The following is a 17,045-nucleotide window of genomic DNA, read 5'->3' as shown; positions in this document are numbered from 1 at the left end:
TTTATATGCGTATCAGGGTCTCAGCCTCTTTGTCCAGCCTCTCTCTTCTCTTTTCAGGCCTGGCCTACTTCCTACTGTACTGTAGTGCTGATCCTGTGCGAGTGCACCACAGCCTGTAGTGGCCACTGTAGATCTATTCATCTGCTCTCTCACATTCACAGTACTGGAGGACAGCAACAGGGAGCCTGACCAGCTTCATCCCAAGAGTATGGAAAGTCAGATGGGTCAAAATTCACCTGGTTTTAGCACCGTCAGGCCATTTTAAAGTGCTATCTGGCTAAGTGGTGCCAGAGCTGTTAAATCCACTGTGTAATTGAGTTGCATTTTGAAGAGCTATGAAGACCACATAACCATAAAGTTTTTCAGGTTTATAGCATTTGCAACATAGAGAAATTAAGTTCTTCTTACAAAGTTAAATTACACGTTTTGTATGGGTTTTTGTTTAAAAATCTCCTCCAGATATGTATTAGGACAAATATACAAATTGTCTACTTGGAACAATAAAGTGTGTCTGATGAAAGTATGATTTCGCCATTAAAATCCTTAAAAGGCATCTACTCATTTTACCTCATAAAACATTTTCTCTCAATCTATTTTTTCATTTCTAAGATTTGCCTGCCACTAAAGTCCATTTACAGTGTATGTGCACACTGGTGGCTTCAACTTTCTACACCACAGTTGTATAAGTTGCATGCTGGACCAGGAATGATCTCAAAAGTCATGCTCATAGGCTCTGCACCTTAAAAATCAGATTTTCGAATAACAGAGAAATTGTGAATGTGAATGTGAAATCATCCTTCTAGTGCCAAACTATGCACATACATGATTCTGCACTGTGGAAACACCCAACTGTAGGAACAACAACATAGTTCTGACTGGAGGGGTACTTTAAAATGTATATTGTATGTTTTTTTATGATATAAATTGATTGAAAATTAGCAATAAGATTCATAATATAATTTATTCAGAATAGATTTAACCCACAATTGAATGACAAACAGATCACTTTCTTGACGCTGATTCTTGAACCTGTGACCACTGTCATAAAAGAAAGTTGCCTTATCAATTATACTACTGGGACATATATCCCAACATGATCATGCATTTATTTAACAACGCACTTATAAAACAACTGATGTTGCTAAAATCAAGCAAATTTTGACCCATTTGGTGTTCCATAACAGAGACACAATTTTCTATGCTTCAAAGCTTTGACCAATGTAATCGATGTACAAATCTGTGTACATTTACTCAAGACTGCCAAGGTATATTAACGACTGGCAACCCATTTAGGAATTTTGAAGAGAAACACCATGAGTGAGAGACGTTATCTGGTAGTACATGGACAGGGATATTTTACAAGCATGGACCAGGTACAGCATTTAGATTGGCAACGTCATCAACAACAAGAATCCTCCACACAAGGCTCACCTACTGGTGTAAAAATTAAAATTAAAATTAAAATTATAAAACATACAAGGAGGGGTGGGGCAGAGAGAGAGAAAGAGAGACAGAGGTGTTGTGTGCTTTGCATTCCTGTCATCAACCCCTGCAGAGCGCATATTTTTGTCATATGAACTCCAGACCAGAGTGGCCCCCCTTGGTCGAAGCTTCGGTTATTCTCACTGAAACTTCGATGCCCAAAAATTTGTATTTGGGATAGCCCTAGTAAAATGTAAAAAAATCTGTCTCACAGGTTTTTGAACAATGCACTGACCCTAGGTGTGCCAGGCTGCCAAAGTGGGAAATTTAAATCCTGCTCCATTTGCAATGACTTACTTGTGCTAACCTGTTGCATAGTGTTAGTTACTTTGTACCACTGCTTAACATCTATCTACGGTGGAACTGTAAAGTTGTCATATTGATACCCGATATAAAAAATTTTTCAACCTGTAAAATATCATGTCAGATTTTATTTACCATGTCCTTTAAAGTAAATGAGCATCCACTTGAACTTGGAAAATGTGGTTGCTTCTGCTATAATATTGTCTCAGAAAAAGCTAATTTCTTTGAAATTAAGTAAAAATTTAATTTCAAATCAAATGTGTTTATTTCAAAAAGTCTAATACCATATTGTTAACAATGAATACACATTGCCATATTGTTAAATATATAGAAAATAAAATGTCAGTGAATTGCTCACAACATCAAAATCCTTTTGCAGGAGTACATTACATTTTTAGTACTGGCAACCCAGGCAGTACTGTATGTCAATCAAATTCCTGAGCCTGACAGTCCTCCAGAGTGCTCAGACATACAATATAACTTTCATTATGCTGGGCTTTTCAGTTTTATTGTACTTAAAACACACACTGAAACCGTTTTAGCAGGAGAAATAAAAGGGGCTTCATTATTATGGCAGAAAAATATATTTACAGTGAGTGCTCACTTGGCCCCCATTCCCCACTCCAATCTGGATTTCATATTAGCCAGAAGGAAATTGGATGGAATTCACAACATCACAGCAAGCTCATAAATGAAACAAAATCACATAATCTTAAATACCAATTTATCCACTTAACAAATGAAGCAGTGTATTTGTGGCTTATTGCTGTGTTGTACTGGTGAATGACTCATTTTAACTGTGTGTTGCACTAGTAAGGATAAACTGAGCACTGGCACATGACCTAAACCACATACTCAACACTTCAAAAGTATCTGGCAGAAATACTCAGATCCGGAGACATACAGTAGTCTATACAGTGCTGCTACACTGCACATGACCATTCAATTCAATTCTTCAACATCAAATATCTTATTCAAAAAGTTTTATAGAGATCAAAATCATCTTTCATCTCTATTTATATAACACAACTGAACACTAATATTAAACCCATGAATTGTTAACTCCACAAGTTAACATGTGAAATTGTGTTACAGATTTTTTACATAAAGTATGCTTAACTCAGAAATGTGGCAATGTCTCTTATGTACATGCATATACTTTTTTAGTCTAACAACATTATTGAGAATAACAAATAATGGAATTCTTGGTGCAACTGGGATCATGTATAATATAATAAAATTATATTTTTTCTAATACTTATCCATTGCATATATAAGTATCAAGAAAAACTAAATGCAGACAATTGTAGTTTGAAATAAATAAATACATAAAAGTGTTTTATGATGACCCTTGATAAGTCAAAGAATAATAATAAGACACTGGGTGGATTTGTGTATGTCAAAGACAAAAAAAAAACTGGCAATATTGCAGTAACATCAATATTAGAAAAAATCCATAATGATTTACAAAAATCACCAGCAAGTAATCCAGCAGGCAACTGGAGGACACACAAACAAGCACGCACATGCATGCATTGTCGTTCACACACAATGCGCGAACAAACACACACATACACACACACACACACACACACACACACACACTCAAAATCATCAGCAAAATATGCTGATGCTGTGTATTCAAGAAACAACAATATAATCCGTGCACTAAAATCCATGCTATAAAAAGATATACATTCTTCTTATTATATACAGTTATTTTGTTTTATGCTTTCCGTTATATATATTTATTTATATACATATATTTTACTCTGCAAGCACTTTATGGCAGATTTTTAAAAATTCTTTAAGAGTTTTTTTCTTTACATTAAAAATAAGGGAGTATGTTAGTTTGCAACATTTAATCCCTTTCTCTCAATATACACGTCATCATATTTTTTATGTGAAGCTCAAATCTAATACAAATTAAACAAACATTAAAGGTAAACTAAAAATAATAAAAAGCACTTTTTAATGCCTTAATTACATGTAATAATAATTAGTTACAATTATTGTGAACACTGAAGAACAATGGTTATACACAATGTATAATTTATTGTGTTCATTTTGGCTATTTTTGGTTCATACCTATAAGCACTAAAAGTTTTGAGTTGTTGTCACTTTACATTTTTGGCACCTTTGCAAAAACATATAGTATCTTACAGTAACTGGTATATTCTAAGGAAAATACTGATTAAAAAAAAAATTCATTAAAAATAAAGAATTTCTCATTTAAGTTCAAGGCTGCAGTCAAGTTCAAGTTTGGGAACTTGTTGTTCTGGCTGTGGCCTACAGTTTCCTTTAACTCTGCTTTTGCAGTATATTCATGAAACATTAGTACCTATGAATATAAAATAAAAATAAAAAAATCTATAGAAACTATATGAAATATACTGACTGATAAAATCTATTAAAAAAACATTTTCGACTGTTGTACGGGTTTAAAAGAATTAACACTTTGAACACACCATTTCATGGTGTCAAGTCTGACACAAATATAAAAATATGTTCACTATTGGTAAATATCTCAATATCTTACATCCCACAGAAAGAAAGTTCTTAAATTATACATGCAAATATGTACGTTTATTGTGTTGGCTACTTGTATTTGCGTGTGTGTGTGTGTGTGTGTGTGTTCCATTACTGGCTTTGCTGTAATTGCTATGTAGCTGTAGTAAAGCTGAAATTTGCCTCAGTGCACAGAATGCCTCATTGTGGGCAATACCAGGCTGTTGGATTGGTCAGGTATACTTTTACAGAGAGAGAAAATACTGCAAACCCTCACCACCCTGCCATCTGCCTCTCAACATGCAACCTTCCCCTGGACTCCTGCCATCCACTGCCAAAAAGGCCTTAGGGTGGAGTAGTGTGATTCTCTGGCAGCCAAAACCATGTGTCCACTGCTAGTTAGGCAGAGGTTATCATCATATGAATGAACAGAACTTTTTGGAAAAGCTGAACCTGAATCTTGAATCACCTGAAAGTTGTGAGTGAGATCAGGTTGGCTTTGCCCTTCAGTCTCCTTTTATATGAACACAGATAAGCAGCTGAACATCTGAGCCGATATTAGAAATCCATAGCCTAAAGTAGAAGATTTTCAAGAATCAACTGCTAATAATTCAGGTTTTAAAAAAAAAGTAATTAGAAAACAGTGATTACGATGTATTTGGTTGCCCTTACAGGCAATACCACAAATTAAATACTATTTAGACCTGGGGTTTGTAAATTGACACATGAATGTCTCATTCGCTAATGCAACCTGAATTTTCCATTAATTTGATTAAGTTAACTCCCAAGTACCTGACAAAGAACCAAATGAGACTAAATAAATTAAAATTTTATTTAAAAAAAATCTATTGCCAAATTCAACATTTCGCAGTCGTTTTTGTGAAATTACTTCATGACTGCTTACACAGGTTGATTGCTCATTCAAGTTTGTTCTTCGAATGAAAACGAGGAAATGTTTTACAATTTTGATAATTTTAATTTTGAGAGGAGTCTTTACACTTACGTCATACACGTCATAAGCAAAGAAGAAATCCTGTGAAATCCTGTGTTAGGCATAGATCCACTAAATAAATAAATAAGTAAATCAGGAAATGATGTGATCAACATTAGAATTAGGTGTTTAGTCACAAATACCTTGCAAATGGAAAAGTGATGGACTCTTATTTCTTCTTCAGTGAAATACAAGTTTGGCAAATACTTGACGCAAAACTTAAAATTCAAAGAAATTGAGAATATTCTCATTGAAATTAAGCTGACAATGAAAACGATCAGTACACCACGTACTTCTCTTCATCCAGCACATACAAAGCCCGGACCACATCACTCATATGAAATACCTCCACAATCGTGGCCTTCCACTCATCCACTGATTACCATGAAGTAGGATTATCCTGGCAGCAATCAAAGTGCTATTAATAACTTTTGGTTTTACATTACTAAATTACAACTAGGTTTTTGTGGGGGCCAGGAAAAAGTTATGGAAAAGCATTCTCAGAGTCAAAGGAATAGCTATGTCGCTCTTATATGTGCTATGCTCCTAAACTACATGGGCATGTAGTCGTTTAGATTCAGACGTATTAACGCGCACTCAAGTAAAATGAAACTTGTGTAAGAACCTCAAGTGCATCAAAGTACAGGGTCCCTGTTAAACATTGAATGTTAAAAGATGTAAACACACAAGTAGACTTCCATCAAACGCATGCAAGTGTACACATATAACATAGATATTACTCACCAATTTTTCAAAGCAAGTCCGGTCGGGAATGCGACATTCGGCAGCTCTTCCTGTTTTGATCCACATCTCTGTCAAGGAGAGGAGAAAGTCATAAGCTCCTGTTTGGTGGTTCTTGCAAGACTGATTTCCCTCAGACTGTCCCCGTCACAGCTGGGCCAAAGCCCCAGCTCCAGCCTGAGTCTTAGCCTCAATCTCAGCTCCAGGCTCACTCCCTCTTCCAGCCACAGTCTGAGCCCCAAACTCAGGGCTGCATGGCTTGCCTGCCACCGGCTGGGTCCAGGTCTGGTGAGGCCTGAAACAATAGGAGGCCATGAGGCAGTCTGCAAGGCTCCAGCTAAGCCCGTCTGCTAGTTAAGTCTTTGAATGAGGAATGTTAGCAAACAGACAAACAGCATGTCTGATGCATGCAAATAGCACAACCAGTCCAGTCACAGCCTTGGCTGGGCACATGAATAATTCAGCAGTCTATATGCTGCTCTCCCACATTGCTCCCTCCCTCTTCCCAAATGAAATGCCTTCACTAGAATAAGTGTGGTAAAGTATTCAAACCTCTGCTTTACCAACAGCCTTGGTCACAAAAATCAGTTTTAATACTTCATACAAACATGCAATAATAGCACAAAGTGGCCATGTGGAGACACAACATGCAGGCCTACTTCTGACATTCTGCTTTAACAATTCGAAATTTCGCAATTACTAAATATTTTTCTCTTATTGCCTTTTAATGTCTTTTGTTTGCAGTTGGCACCTGTCCCAGAAAGAGCTCCGGCTCAGCACACCACTCTCTCCCCTGTTAGGAGAGCGAGTCGGTGTGAAAGAGAGAGAACAAGGGAGAGCGAGAGACAGAGACACACAGAGAGAGGACATGGGAAGGAAACAGAAGAAGAGACAGGGAGTAAAGATGAAGGAGGTGCGGTACTTCACACCAGTCGCTGGCGCTGATGAAGGACATGTCTTTAAAACACAGATGTGTACCACGCTAAGATACTGGTAACATTCTCTGCTTGTCATCCATAGTGGTCATCCAGACCAAGAGCCCACCATAAGCAGGTTACTCGTCAGAAATGGCGCCCCGGCACTCCAGGTGGAACAAGGCCCATCACATGGCGAAACACCACCTTGACGAATTTCCATCCAAAAAGAAAGAAACTAAATAAATACTGCTAGAAACCCATCAGCAGAGGAAAAAATAAGAAGATTCGGTACATTTTTAGAAAACAAAATACAGAAGAACAGAAGAAAGAGCGCCAAAATCCAAAGTGATGCAAAAATGAATGCGCCAAAAGTAAGAAAAGGCCCCTAAAAAGCAACTTGTTGCCAGGTTTTGCAGAGCTGCTGTGCAGCTAGTTGGAGGCAGAGGGTTAAAATCCAGCTAGTAGTGAGTGAAAAAAAAAGCTCCGTCTATGGAAGGGCGGGCTGTGGGGAGGCCCTGACTGTAGAAATAGCAGCAGACCTTTTTTCTTTTTTTCCCCCTCGCAGAGCTTAAGTCTCCCCCTTGCGTGTGGCTGGAGCAGAAAGAGGGGAGCAAGCGAAACAGAGAGAGAAAAAGAAAAGAGAGAGAGAGAGGAAGAGAGGAGGAGACAGCAAGCGCACAGTGAAGGGGAGAAATGCTCCACTGATGATGAAATAGGAGGTGCGGCGGAGCGCGCGAACCAGTCACTTTTTCATCACATGTCCAACACGGCAAGGATTTGCACTGGAGACGGGGGAGAAGGAGGGAGGGAGGGAGGGAGCATAAGATGGGTGGGAGACAGAGACACAGAAGGAAAGAGAGAGAGGTAGAGTGGGAGGGTGGAAAGCACTCAATGTGGGAGGGGTGGAGGAGGAAGAATGACACAGAAATCCACTCCTCCAGCACTGCGCAGACGCAGTCCACACACTTACACGCCATACTGGGATACACTATACAGCACCTCAGCTACTATATCAACTAGTGAAAAGAAAAGCGGGGAAAAGGAGAATACACAGTCATTCAGAATGGACTGCCCCACTGAAGGATCCTTAAAATATGCAACACTTCTGAGAGCTGGTTGAATTATTAACCTTATCTCTTACTGTAGTGGGGCTCTTGTCGCTGCAACTGTCTTGGGAGCACACTCTGAAAGGAGCACACACACACACTCTCCAAGTGCATTAACTCTTTAGCATGCCACAGTTATTAGCGTGAATGCACAGAATAGACCAGACAGGGGCAAACACACACATAAGAAAAAAGATAAGCTTCCAGTGTTTATTTCAGTAACATGTGCAAAGAACGCACGGCTAGGACCCTCCTCCTTGCTCCGACTCTGTCACAAAGCAAGCTGAACGCTGCAGCTGAATCCTTGCAGCTATTTTGGCACAAAGCCAGAAGGCTGATAAGCATTTTTGGGTGAGACTTTGCTGCTTTTCCTTGAGGAAAAACAGCTGCCACTTGCCCGGTAAAGCGCATTCAACAGTTCAGAGAAAAAATTTCGAGAACCCCGCACCCACCCCCAGAGATGCTGATTCGTCCTGCTTAAAATAGAGGAGATTTACATGCAGAGTAAGCAAGCCAGAGAGTTAACCAGAAGGAGAGAACCAAAACAGAATGGCTGTTTCCACCATCTTAGATTGTATTGATTATTCTTTGCTGTAACGTCTGTCTCTCACACACGCTCTTTTTCTCTCCCTTTCTGTCCCTCCCTCCCTCTTTCTGCCTCTGTTCTGCCACCTTCTCTACTCTGCGATCAGCATTTGGCTTTTTCCATTTGTGGCAGATTACTGTAACGCTATTGTACAACAACTTCCTGCCTCTTTTGGCTCTGGTTCTAAAAACTGTAAAGGCAGAGCTGGTGGCTTCAACTTTTTCCCCTCGGCCTTGAACTACAGGAGCTCTATAAGGAAAGAAAAGAAGGAAGGAGATATGTGTGTGTCTGTTACTGAGGAACTATTTTCATTGCATTTCTACTTTATAAACAGCTGAGAATTAAAGAGGGCAAGAGGGGACTACATGCCTTGCAGAGACAATGAAAAAGGTGGGGGTTAAACTTTTCTTACTTTTACTGTGAAAACTCTCTGTTGGTTTTGGAGGGCACTGCATTATTAGTGGGGCTCAAGCTCACGCAGATTTGTCTAACATGGCTGCTACTGCTTCAGGCTGCACAGTTTGTGAGGGCTGCTTTCATAGCACAGCCACCACCCCGTTCCTCGCCAGCTCTGTTTCTCACTATAGCAGCACAGAAACTAGATTCTGTTTTCCCCTCTGCACTTCTCTTTGCTCCACAAGTTTCAATAAAAAAACAACAACCAAAAAAAAAACACAGGTGGCCAAACACAAAGTGCAGAAAGTCAGAGCAAAATGATAGGATTATTTATACCAACTTTGTGCAGGAAAAGGCTGGACTGCAATTTGTTTGTTCCCTGTCCTCCTTCCCTAAATGAGATACGAGCTTGGTTCAGGCGTCTGCATTGGCATGAGCTATAGAATCCTGTAAGAAGGAGTGCAGCTGTACGTCACATCTCGCCATGTGTTTTAACCAATTGAAAAACCCATGACTTCATTATGGCTTCAATGTATAAAGCTGCAATGTCTATATGTTAAGAGCCCTGAAAAATAATGTGGATCATAAAACAGAATATTTTCTGGTCCGAGCATTAAACGTAGCTGTTTTAGAGAGGCACACTTTGTGTATTTATGCTCAGTGAGCGAACAGCACTTTGAATGGCATAAAGTTCATTTGAGGATACAGTTTTGGTTTTGGGTTGCCTGCCAGCTCGTAACCACAGTGCTCCTAAACATTGTTTCTCTGCTGCATTTGCCAGTAATTGATCACGTTTTAATTTTACAGTCACAATTTTGAATATTTTAGCAACTAATACAAACTAAATGATTAAATAAATCTGTTTCCGAAGAAATACACTGTTGAAGGTGCAAACCTGTACTATTTTAAATTATTTTTTACTACTACTAATATTTATAGCAGATAAAGTTATCAAGTTATATATTATATATTAAGGTTTTTAGCGTGTACTTAGAGGAAATAAGATGAGAAAGGTGACAGCTTTTCATCTACTACATGGCTGCAACATCTGTGTGATACAGAATCGTTCAATCGGGCCAATTGATGACACGATGTGAAACAAAATGGCAGATGCCGCCATGTTATGGATTCTGACCGAAATCATTTGAGTATAATTTTTAGAAGAAAAAAAACCAACTTGCTCTCTAAATGCAGACTCATTATGAAAAAAACCACAAGGTCACTACTTTGATTAGTCATATTAACATTTCTGTTTTGAATCTTATAAAAAACACAACAAAAGCGTATTAAGAATGCTACACAGTGGAGTAAATATTTGTTTTAAAGGTATAAATTAAATAGCAATATAAACATATACACATATATATATACAACTTTTGTAATAATAATTAGATTTGAGCTATTATCACACAATTCATATAAAAAAATCAAATGATTGGGCCTCGAATAAATTTCCTGTCTTAGACTGATTAAGCCCTCAGCCTCATATTCTATCAGTGTGCTGTGGTCTGCTGCAGTCAGGAAAACACACTAAACATATATTGAAATGTAACACTCCCTATTACCGAAAGTTCAGATAAGGGGAAAGGACAAGGACACATTATGAATATATATGCTGTTTTTCTATGTCTGAGGAGAGCTGGAGGAATATGAAATTGCAGTGAACACAGCATCTGCAAAGACTAACAATATTTGTACTTAGTCATTTGCAAACATCAAGGAGGCATTATGATGTTCGGGGGGGGAGGGTGGGGGGGGGGTTCTGTGCTTGGTCAGCAACCACCACTACATCAACATAGCAGACATGATATGTGGCACATAAAAACCTATGTATATTCTAATAGACTTATTCAAGGGGATAAAAGCTAACCACAGAAGTATCCCTACACTACGAGGGAATACTTTATACTCTCCAGGAGCAGGAGCAGAGTCTATGAGGTGGTCTTGCTTAAGCCCTGCACGTGTCTAAACAACTTCTCTATTACACCCGAGACCTTTGAGGGCACTCCCCATCGAGCGGGGAACAAAGGCTATGACCCCTAGGTCAAAAGCGTTACACGGTAGGCCAAGCGGGGCCATTGAAGACTCCAGTGTTGTTTGCTTTGAGAAGGTAAAGATTACTAACACATTAACTAACGCCGATTAGGGGGTTATCCCTCATGGGACTGAGGTCCCAGGGCAGCACATCACGTCTTATTAACACAACCTAGCCTTTGACCCCACCAGTCACCTCAGGCAGCCGACTGTGACCACCACACTCTGCTTCTGTTCGAACAGCACACACACCCACACACACACACAGACAATAAATGAAGAGTATCGCTGCAAGGTGCAGCACAGCTTGACAAAACAACTTGACTGGACAAACATGAGCAAATGATACAACATTATCACTGTTTTTCCAGTGGCACTCCTGTTCGAAAATGACGAACATTTGGCTTGCTTTAGCAGACTGTACATCATCTGTGCATCCGTAAATACTCAGAATATTTCGAAATAGCATAACTTTGTAATTAAACATGATCGATTCAAATAAAATGTTTTTAAGGCCTCTGAATTTAAAGCACGTGTACTACCGAAGTTCATAAAATGGGAGCATGTGCAATGAAGTTCTCATCACAAAATGGTGGACACAAGTCATGCGCAGTATTGATGTTCCAGATGATCATGTGATGAAAGGCAAGAAAGGGACAATTTCTTCACAAATTCTTTCTGCCAGCTACTCAAACATTACTTTTGCATCAGCAGAGAGGTAAAACTAAAATGTCGTGCTGAGCATACTTAACCCTGTGTGTCCAGAAAGAGCAAGCCAATAATACCTTAAAATGAGACATAAATCACGCTCACTATCTTCGAAATTACTGCTTGTGATTAGATCGTTTGTGCTTGTCACTCATAAAATAAAATACCATGGTAATATCAATTTAATTGAGCCAGAAGAATATCAGGATAAGTGATTTTTTCCCCTGGAGTGTTCCTCCAAGGTCAAGTTCATGCTTGTGCAAGGAATGTAAAAATTACAAAACTGTTTTTCCTCAAGTTGTCTCCTCATGTAAAACTTGTAGATATTAAAACTGAGCATTTATTTGATTTACTATACTTGATTGACTTATTTACTAAATTAATACATTAATCATTATCACATTAATAATATGAAATATATATTATGTTTGAATTTGCTATTGGCTTAAAAAGCTGACTAAGATATTAAATTGCTGTCTGCTCTCTCAGTGAGTGCTGCCCTCATTGATAAGAAAAATAAAACAGATTAAAGCCAATGCTAAATAATTATTTATTGGAAGTAGGTCAAGGAAAAATAATGCAAACGTGTAGTATTTGAGTTTAATTAATAATAATAATAATAATCATTATAATAATAATAAAGTGTCGCTCTTTTCCCCCTTTATGTTAGCTTTAGTGTAAGGTCTAAGAGGACATTTATTATAAAAAAACTAAAATGTCAAGGATACTGATTTTGTTTTGGCAAATATTTAATAATGTATGAAATGTATGGGTTTGATGTATAAAACCCATCACATTTGTATTACCTTATTTAATTTTGTTTCTGCAAAAACAAACATCTAAGTCATAATTACACTGTAACACATATATACATATTTTCTGTTCCCTGGGCAGAGATACACAGCACGAACATGTGCTTCACAAAACTTTCAAAAGTTCGTTTTTATGTGACAACTAAAGAAAACAGCAAACTATGTGAACAAGTGTTCAATTTTAAAAGATAAACTTCTGAATAAATTACAATTTTGCATCTGTAAGCATAAAAATTAGCATTCTGAATGGGATTTAAATTTATACAGTAAATAAATCTAATAAAGGCAATACTTTTTTCCTCAAGGAACATCTCTGATCATTTAGTGACATATTTTAAAACATGGCATATTTAAAATGTAATCATTGCTTGTAAATGCATGAATTATGGCACTTGATTATTTTATTTTATTGGAAATTAGTTCAATTGACTTTTTTAAAATGTGCCCTATTACAGTTGTCTAATCTCAAAGCGCAAAGGAGGGCATTGATTTTTGCATGTGCCAAACGCCTATCAGTTAGCTTGTGATCTGCTGCCTTCATATTCAACAAATCAGAAATACAACATCAGAAGAAATCATGATATGAACAGTGTTTTAAATAATTTTAAAGACTTATTCTAAAGAAACTACATTTGTAGAAAGGTCAAGTGAAGTGGACCAAATCCTCCTAACAAGAAAACAGATATAAAATCCTTTTTTAAGCAGGAATTAACTCACCTTGCTGCCTCTCACAGGCTTCTGAAAGAAGAAGAGGAGGAAAAGAGCAAAGAAGAGTTTCTCCTGGGAACAAGCTGGAAATTACGGACCTATTCGATATCAGACCTCAGAGTGGACAACCTATCCAAAGAGGGACGCGCCCTAACTGTAACTAACAACTACTTCTGGCAGCCCTTCAACAGCCAAACATATTGTCCTGGATCAGGGCAGCTTTCATATGGCAGCATCAAACTAGGGCAACTTAGAAAAGAAATCCACATCAAACTACAGAATCAATAATGGTATTAAAATGTTGATAACAATGCATTAAAGCTAAATTAATGTGCTTTTTAATGAGATATAGATTGGGCTGTAAACTAGAACCACTTCTCATCATTTGCTCAACTTTAAATATGTTAAAGTGATAGAGACTAGGGAGAAGGCAAATTAAACTAAGATTTTTCTATTAAATATTATCATATATAACCCACCTGTACACATACGTTTTTTATTCCTGTGATATTACAAGAATAGAATCAAAACCTGATACAACATCGTATACTGATGCAACCATACTTTCCGAAGAGCCACGTTTTCAGTTGAAGCTATACAAAACAACAAAACAAAACTACAATATTGCAGAAGTAAGCACAACATGTTGTACTTTGTTGTAATTGTATTGTAATCATTTGATATAAAAAAAGGTCATATTAATTTAAGAATTCCTTTAAATAGAGTTGGAATGTATCAATTGTAATACCTTTACCTTTACATTATTGTCATCATGAGAGATATTTCAGTGTACACTTGTATAATTTCAGCAGCATAAATAATGGTTATTATTATTATTGTGTTAGTTAAACTGCAGTGTAAAAATACTGAGCTAAGGCACAGGGACAAATTCTCAAAAGTCAACGATGGGTTATAATTAAAAATAAAATGATCCTTTTCTGTCCACTTTACTTGCCTGCACCTACATGACAGAACTCTCCCTTTGCAGTTTTCCCCTGAGGGTAGTTAATACCTACTTTAAACAGTCTTGGCCATTTTGTTTTATTCTCCCTCAACACTAAGCCAGGAGTGCACAGGCCTGGCATTTTTGGGGCCACGTCACAACGCCTGTGTCTGCGCCGCAGGGCTGCAAGGAGTCCAACAGTCGAGCCATACACACTCAGCGGGTCACTGCCTCAACAAACACTTTATGTGTGCTGTTTTGTTGTCTTACATGCTCTCTCTAGCATCCTTGCTCTACTGAGAACAGCATAACAGGCACCTAATACACTTTATCCATTTCATAAACTCTTCTTTCCATCTCCAACACTGACCCACTGAGCCTTCCCTTCCTGAATCACTTCACAGCACTTTCTCTCCTCTGATTACCACCATAAAGTTAGCTCAGTCACAAAATAGATAAATAAATGCTCATCCAATTCCCAATTCGGCAATGCCATTTAATGAGCTTTATAACCGTTTCTAACTTTCTGCACATTAAAACAAAATCTGTGTTGTCCTTTAAAAGGGGACACGGTACTGATACTGATTTGGAAGTGGCAAGGATAAAAACACTGATTAGGTGAATTCCACTTGGGCTGAGGGACTGTAAATGATGGGTGTAATGTTATTAGCAGAGGGATATTTATCTATGTGGGAGAAAAGCAGCACTTCATAGGACAGCTGCGAAAACAGAGGTTTTATTACTCTGTGGGCTATTTCTGCAAATTTAGTGGCTGTTTCAATTTAAGTTAAATATTATCTTTAAGATGACCAAAAGACATGGTTCAAATTTCAAAGAAAACTAATTTGGGGCAGAAACTGTACATGTCTAAAACTGTACATTGCACATATTTTTTAAATTATATTTATTACTTCTACTCTGTCTTTTGCTTCGTGTGGTTGTTCACATTTTACAGTACGCAGACGTTGAAAGTAATGATCCTGGACATGATGTTAAGAGACATTATTGTAAATATTACCCTTTATGGTACAGTACTTTGTTTCCTGCCAGATAATAATTGGCCAGTGTCCTGTGACTTTTTCTATTACTCTGTATTATGGTTGTGCCCATCAGAGGAGCAAGTACAGGCACTGAAGATGACATGCACATTCTGAAAAGGGGTTGTTTCTGGGTACACAGGGGTCAACAACTGGTAGACTGTGTGCTTCATGCAGAGGTTTTTTTGCTCTTACACGGTATACTGAATATACTGGGTTACTGGGTACAGAAAATGAATATGCAGGTGAAATTGAAGTTGTCTGTTGTCTTTCTTATTTAAATGTGCAATGACTTTTTGCCTTGTTTCAGGTTGTCTGCATCTCATCTGAAGTGTGTAATGAAAACAGCTTATTATTATTATTATTATTATTATTACTGTTGTCATTATCATAATCATTATTTCTCATGTTATTTTAATGTGATTGAGGGAACAGGCAGCCTTGCTCCTCATGATTATGGATGCAGACACATAACAGAGCTTACAGGGTAAACATTAGTTTATTGGTGCTAAATTACTAAATTGCTACTTTTTGTGATTCAGTGTCCCTGTGTGTAAATTACATGTACTCCTTATGCTAGACTGTGCTGACTAGATGGTGAGTAATAAATCTCTGGTTTGTCCATCATCATCATCATCGTCATCATCAGACTAAAGGTGTGGACAGCAGGCGAGAAAGTGCGATATGACAGCCCCTGACCTTTCACACCAGCTTAGAGAGGCAGAGGGTCAAACAGAGGACATGGTGGTGCAGGGAGAAGTCAATCTTATCCTTCCGTTCCGCCACAGGCCTGTGTGCAGCGACAGCAAGATGAGCAAGTGGGCTTTCCAAAATCCACACTCGTTTGGCTGGGAGCAAGGCATCAGGGCCGTGTGTATTTCAAAGGAAACGCTGAGGAAAGCGTTTTTGTAGCAGCACCCCTGCACTTGACAGTGTGTATTAGCCTGCCTCTGTGTCTTTGCTCTGTCCCAACCCTGACTCAATATCCCTCAGCACCAATATCTGTCATCTTTGTTAGCCAAAATGTCATACAGCCCATTTGTCTCAGTGAAGAATTCTACCTTGTCTCGTCTCATCTTGATATGGTTCTCACATGTATGGACATTTATTGGTCATTCACATCTATACACATTACAAACACCACCAGCCAGGGTGGGACATTCATTTGTTAAAATGTAAACATCTACCAGCCACTCAATAGTAAATCATAATTTTGTGTCTGAAACCTACCAGCTACTTCCATATTTCACCATATTTCATTTGGCTGGTGGTAATTTCCCAACCTGCCTCCAGCTCTGCTAAGCAGCGCAGGGCCGAGGGGTTAAAAGGCAGGAGGCACCGGAATGAGAGGGAGAGGAAAGCATCAGCTCTCGGACTGCCGTCAATTGAGCATTGCCTCTGTAATGGTGGTGGTGGGGTGGGGAGGGGTGTGGTGGGGGGCAATGACCTGGCACAGAACCAGCCACTAATGCCCCTTAAATGTCAGAGACTGCAGAAAGCAAGGGAGACAGCAAAAACGAGAGCACATTCATATTTCAGTATGGCAGATGCTATAATGCGTTGATGTCTCACACTGAGTGCACACGAGGACACCAGGAGAGAGAAATAGAGAAGACAGACATGAAAAACGGGAAATGAAAAAGAGAAAAAAGGGGCTTTGCAGCAGTGATGGAAGCAGCTCCATCTGATGGTTGTCTCTATTTGACAAAGTTCAGAGTGGATCTGTCTCTCTCTCTCTCCCTCTCTCTCCCTCTCTATCTTCTGCAGACGAAA

At 38.4% G+C, this 17,045-nt stretch overlaps 2 long non-coding RNA genes across 10 annotated transcripts in view; one reads left to right on the top strand and one right to left on the bottom strand.

The window, feature by feature from the left end:
* Positions 1–17,045, bottom strand: part of LOC118330107 — a 41,775-nt gene that overhangs the window by 11,878 nt on the left and 12,852 nt on the right. For 3 of the 9 annotated variants that reach the window (XR_004796814.1, XR_004796818.1, XR_004796816.1), the window contains one exon: positions 6,029–6,320. This is a non-coding gene — a long non-coding RNA (uncharacterized LOC118330107). Of the gene's footprint in view, positions 1–6,028; positions 6,321–7,481; positions 7,633–13,301; positions 13,432–17,045 lie in introns of those variants that run through there. The other 6 variants (XR_004796821.1, XR_004796819.1, XR_004796820.1 and 3 more) reach the window with 4 other exon arrangements.
* LOC118330109 lies at positions 8,605–14,238 on the top strand. The gene is made up of 2 exons (XR_004796823.1): positions 8,605–9,024; positions 13,319–14,238. It is a non-coding gene; the product is annotated as an uncharacterized LOC118330109 (long non-coding RNA).

This window comes from Morone saxatilis, unplaced genomic scaffold (genome assembly GCF_004916995.1).
Source record: "Morone saxatilis isolate NCDOM2014 unplaced genomic scaffold, NCSU_SB_2.0 Contig2, whole genome shotgun sequence".
Taxonomy (NCBI): Eukaryota; Metazoa; Chordata; class Actinopteri; family Moronidae; genus Morone; species Morone saxatilis.
Note: the sequence above shows the minus strand (reverse complement) of the source record. Positions and strands in the feature narration are given on the sequence as shown.